This window comes from Malurus melanocephalus, unplaced genomic scaffold (assembly GCF_030028575.1).
Source record: "Malurus melanocephalus ecotype Western Australia unplaced genomic scaffold, MMel_1.1 scaffold_2, whole genome shotgun sequence".
NCBI classification, from domain to species: Eukaryota; Metazoa; Chordata; class Aves; order Passeriformes; family Maluridae; genus Malurus; species Malurus melanocephalus.
In genome coordinates this window covers 2,618,456-2,624,696 of record NW_026623234.1, presented here as the reverse complement: position 1 = coordinate 2,624,696, position 6,241 = coordinate 2,618,456, and positions in this window count along the sequence as shown.

Here is a 6,241-nt window from a genome sequence, read left to right as displayed (position 1 = left end):
ATTCCCCACCCTCAGGAACTCGACAAGCAAACCATCTAAGCTTTGGGATACCATCAAGAACATGATGGGAAATTAACTCTTGAAGCCCCAGACTTTCATCAGCTTTAGCTGATACACAAGCATTTCATTCTTATTTAATTTGTACCATGAAATCTTGACTTCAGCCTAGGAATAGCAAGCTGCTTAACAGCTCATTTCTGTCTCTGAGTGATTCTCTAGTCTGCCCCTGGATCCCAGCCTGGAAGTGATGAAATCACCTGGGGGAAAAGAAGAGAAGCAAAGTACTGTCCTGATGATAAAACTTAGTGCAAACAGAGAAGGGAGTGAACACACAAATCTTATAGTGGCTAATTGAATAATATGTGATAAAAGCAATTGTGGAAATTGTGTGTCTATTAACAAGGCTATTCAGAACAAAAAAGATATGCTATCTGATTCACTGCACACTGAAAGATAGCTTAAGCAGTCTCTGCAAGGTTGAAAAAGGTGTTTTACACAGAGAGGCTTCTATTGAAGGGGAATGAAACTATATTCTATAGGCTGGAGGGTATTTCTGTACTGTCTTTTAGCACAGGAAATTACCTAATAAGGATAGATATTTTGCCCCAGCCTTACTGCACTCAGGGAATGCTAGATTGCCAACATTATCAACCAGGTCCAAACATCCAGAAAGAATATAAAGAATTAAACTGATTCTCTGTATGCTGAATTAAAACTATATAATATGCCACAAGGTTTTAGAACCAGCAGAAAGTCCAGCAATTGAATAAGCTTCCTAGGAGGGAGGGTATTTCCGTAAATGGAAATGCTAAAAGTGAAATAAACCCTTGTTTACTCTATCATKTTTGTATAGGAATATCAACAGTAACAACCTTGCTAAAATTCTACACAGGCTAATTTCTGACTGTTGCATATAACTGGTATTTTATCCTGTGTTTGTAAACACAGAATCTTCTCACCCTTAAAGCAAGGCCTACTAGAGATGATACTTTTGCCCCAGATCCTTGCAGTTGCCTTATTACATGAGTTACATGCAGAAAATAGATGAAGTTTTGTAGTGAACGGATTTCTACAGTCGTGATACGAGCTGGTACTCACAGAATGTATTCTGACCTTCAAAAAGGCTTTTGGAGTAGGGTAGGGATCCTTCTCCATGATGGAAATTTTGAGAACTAGAGAAAAAACTGCTGAGTTGAAGGATTAAGATTTTGAAAGATTATTTCTGATAACGTTTAACATTCATGTTAATCTTTTCCATCTAAGCATCACCTCACTGTGTGCAGGTTTTTGAAACATTTCTTCCCCTACCTCCAGCCATTTATTCTTTAAGCCATTTCTAACCACAAACTACCAAAGCAAAAGGGTTTGTTGYAGCAGCCACATCACAGAGAGGTCTCGTCACCTCAAACCTTGTTTGGTGCTTGGAAGGTAATGTTCCCCCCTACTAAAACCACAGGCAACATCACTCATTTTGAAGTATTTTAATCAGAAACAGGTGTTTACCAGATTCTGCTCCTGAGTTTTCTTGTAAGAGGAAGACATCACCTCTAAACAAGGGATTCCCCTTGTATATTCCATTTTCTTCACAGAACTGCATTTTCCATGGAGCTTGTTTTTATACCTAATATGGCTTGTAGGTCTTTATACCATCCTCTAGCATTGAATATCTATTGAGACAACTTGGGTCTCTGACTGTGGAACCTGTGGGGTCTGCAGGACAATGCTCTTTGTGTAACTCCTCATTGCATATACTGCTATCCATTCGGAGATTAGAATTGAAATATCTACATTACATATATCGATATGAGAGAGTAGCAGACAGAAAATGGCTGCTGCAAATGCTGTCTGAAAAGAGCTTGTTACTACTTTTCTTCACGTGTACCTGTGCCTTAGGAACTTTAACAGTGTGRCTGCAGACTCCTGGAGTGTGCGCTCCCATTTGCACTGTCATAGGTTATAACTCACTCACTAAGAAACACAAAGCTCATTGCCATATTTGAACAAAGACTTTTCCTCACTATGTGATTATCCATTCCCAGACCGGATGCAGTTCTTACTTGCAGAAAAGTGCTTTTGACAGTTCATCTTTCTTGAGTTCCTGAGTTTTATGTAACAGCATTGGTACAAGGACTATTTCTAGCGAGAAATGCCATAAAAATGTCATCAAAATGTCATCAGTTTTAACTAACTTCAATATATTGGCAAAGATTTTCAAGCATAGGTTAGACTACATCCATATTAAAAGAAAAATAGCCACTTTTATTTGGAGGAAGACAAAACTTTATGGATATTTTAAGAACCATTATGATATGCAAMCACTTACAGAAATGAAAAGCATTTGACTTTTCATTTGATTAGTAACTTTTAAACTCTCCATAAAACAGAATTCACCAAAGAAAAAAAATCTCTCTTTGGTAATTTATATTTCTTTAAAATCTGCTTACATCTCAGCTGCATTTTATTTTTGACCATATTTGGAAAAACTTGTGTGGGTTTTAAAGCATTGTCATAGCTCTAAGATTTTATGTCAGTTTATGATGATCTTCTGCATTCTGTGGGCAACAGAATTTTGACTTACACATTTCTGCTCGCTTACAGTCATCCAATTTCTCAAAACCTTTGCACCATTTCAAGCAATTAACATGGAGGAGTGCTTGTCTAACATCCCTTCATAGAAAACCTACAGWCCAATAAGGCTACCTTCCTGCTCATATCCACAACCCCATGCCCCCTCCCCCTCAAAAATATCAGATGCTTTAATGGTAAAATTTAAGCTTCAAGGTTAATATGCATYGGTGATACAGCTCAATAAGAGCATATTTGTAGAGAAGAATTCCTGCTGCTGATGGAGGCTCAATACACTCCGTATTCCTTTTGACAGGATGTCACTTCAGACTGGCACCAGGCTGAGACCATGGACTGAATTCCTATTTGCAGCTGGAGACCTGAGCTACATCTTCAGTTTCATCTGAAAAGAATCCATTTTATGCATTCTAACACTGCTGTGTGGTGCAAAGTGTAGTAAGTGGGAAGAATCAGGTTATGAATTTTAGAAGTGATCTTATGATCTGAATGAAATTGTCGATCTAGATTCACCATGGGAGAGGATTCTTACAGACTGTGTCTGTAGTGATCTCTGCCAGGCTGTGTCACAGATATCTTTGCAGCATGGAGCTTGATTTGGATATTTAGGCAGCAGTTCTTTCTTGAGAGCTCAGCTGCATCTAGGAAGAAGTCTTGCTCTCCTAATGTAAATAATATTTTCCAGACATGCATCGTATTAGGATTATACCTCTTGGCAATCTCTCAGAATTCTAAACAGAGTGACACTTTTCACAAATAAACATGTGTTTAGGTAGCTGGCAGCTTTGCAGAAGTTGTATTTCTTGCTCCCTGCCACCCCTTTGATAAGGAATTGTTCCTGGAATGTTGCAGAGAGTAGAACTCAGTACTTTATACATCCTCACCATAGAYATTTGGCTGCATGAGAGCTGAAGCACGGATGTAAGCCTTGGGCCACAGCTCTTAGTGTGTGACCAGACAGGTGTGTATGACACACTCAGCACTCTGTTATCTGTAGAAGTAATTACTAGTAAGAAAATTTGCATTTGACTTATTAAAATTCATTCTTTTGTAGCCTTGGACCATCTTCACTAAATAAGTCACATACAGCTTGATTTCTCAGTCTTCATTTTTACTTTCTTGCCTGTGGTTTTTGTTCAGGTGTGTTGAAATCTGCAGGGYTTAGTAAAAAGCTGAAATCTTTACCTAATCTGGTATAAAAAATTAACAGCCTAGAGATAAGTAGCTCCATTATAAGCTGTACCTTTCTTTAGAAGCAAAGTTTGCTTACTGCTTTGACAAATGCTGTGTCAGCCAGGTAAATACTACAGGCCCATTGAARGTGTTGATATTTTTTTATTTGGTTGCAGTTCTTTTGCTATATTTTTTTTCTTTTTTTTGGTACTGTGCTTCGTGCAAAGTTGTTCTGCTAACAGTATGTGAGCCGATACTTTATTTCCTCCCTCCTTTTGTTCTCATGACTGTGGCTATTGGTCCTCTAATGTTGCAATCTTTTTGTTATTGCAAGCAATTTTCTGTACCTACAGTACAGTAGGTATGGTACTGATCTCTATTTAATTCTTTGTTGATGTTGCTGTTGTGCCAGAAGTACTACATCAAACATGAAACAATTACATTGCATTATTATATTACACATTAAAGAAACAAAGACTAGGGGGGATACTTGTGTGAAGGGTCCTAAAAGGACATAAAAATTTGGTTTTGATGTGGTAGTTTAAAGAAATATAGTGGAGAAATACAAAAGAGAATRTTTGAACAGTAATTTGATCACCCCCTTACAATGGAGAAAGGAGAGAAAGGGAAAAGATTCTGAAGCCAGGAACACCAGAGAAGGAGACTGTTGCTGTTCAGGCCGCTGGTGAGCAAGAATTTAAGCAATGAAAGGAAAAGGAAAAATTWGTTCTTTCAGGTGTTCTGCAAGAGGAAGTTGCACATCCTTGATAAAGCCTGGCTGTGTAGATTGGCATAATGACAGAGACAACCCCCAAGGACAGCAAGCCTAACAATAGCTTTGCTAACAGAAGGAGGTAGAAGGAAAACGGAGAGGTTGTGTTTTGACCATATTGTATTAGTGATAGCATTTTAAAGCATGTTACAGGAGAAGCTAAGAGGTATATATCCTGGAAAATGACAAAAATGAAATTATCTTCCTGTTCCAGGAGAAGAGAGAGGCACAAATCTGAACAAATTAACCATGTGGAAAGCCAAAGGTCTTATGACTAAGATTTCACTGCAGGGACAGTGGGATGCAGAGGAGCAGAGTGCTTTGCATTCCAAGTGCTTGTATATGGCCAAGAGGGGAAAAGGGAAAGAGGAACTTGGGGTATCTTCATTTGTMGGACTGGATCAATTCACAATAATTACCAGAAGGAGTTAAATATTTTCTGGGGTTAAAGTGAATCAGAATCTGCACACCATGTGCTGGAAATTCCCTAAATGATTTCAGTGGTCATTAAGAAAAGGGAAATGGTTCTTTTCTGAGTAGGAGATGGTAGGAGACAGAGGAGTAGACACCAAAACAGAGCCATGGCTGAATATTTATAACTCAGCTGACTGTCCCCAGATTGCAGGACTGCTGCCAGCTGAGAAGGGGACAAACTTTCCCAATGGCTTTTTCTGTTGAGTGGGGGGTCTCTCTGGTAACTCCTGTGGCCCTGTGTGACTGATAACAAAAGAGACTGAGACACTTGCAGTTCTGTGAGAAATACCACGGGCAGTTATTACAGCATGGGCAAACACAAGTAGAGCTGTTGATAAAATACACTCTGCTGATAAATGGAGCTTCAACTCTTCTGCAGTCTCCTTATTCCCACTCCCATGTCCCTGGGTTTACTCAGATTTCTTGTCTCTTCAGTCACTGATCTCACCTATATACAAAACCTTTAAAATTTAGTTAAAATACCGGATTGTGTACATTGAGCAGTGGTAAAATTTAACCTAGTTCACAGTTGCAGCATGCTGTTACTGATGTTGTTTTCCTTTAATTCCATAACACAGAATAAATTTGCTTTAACCAGTAAAGGTATTGTGTTTAGGTCTATATTTTCCAGTCAGTACTTYGTGATTTTTCATCTCATGGTCTGTAGGCCTCTGCAAGTCAATGAAAGATTTCTGAGAAAAATAACAAAAAATAATCCTCTTATCACTGGGTTTAAGCTAACCATGTAAAATGTATACATGTTTGCACCTACATAGATGAATTTTAGAGATCTATGGGTAAAAATATTTTTAAACTCTGTGACTTATGGGTACCTCTTTATTTTATTTTCTCGTACTTTTWCTTCTGAGGACCATTTGTCTCCAGCCAAGATCTTGCCACCATCGCTCAGTCCCTAATGAGCTGCAGGATTTCTACTGTRCTGAGAAAAACTGCAACATGTCTGTCCCAAGTGCTTCTCTACTGAACCAATGGCAAAGTTTGCCACTGGAGTAGCAGGCAGAGTACACAGATTTCAGGAGTGTTGGTGCTGTTTATGCCACTACCCCAACCCATGGTGTTTCCTCAGTCCTGCTCCTGTTCCTCCCCGCTGCTTCTGCCTGCTTTCCTAGGAATCTCTCCTTGAAGCTATAACTAAAAAACGCTTTTTCACTGGTTCACTCTGAATCATTCCTGTAGTCATAACCTTTCTGAAGAGCACCCTACTCACCTATCCACCCT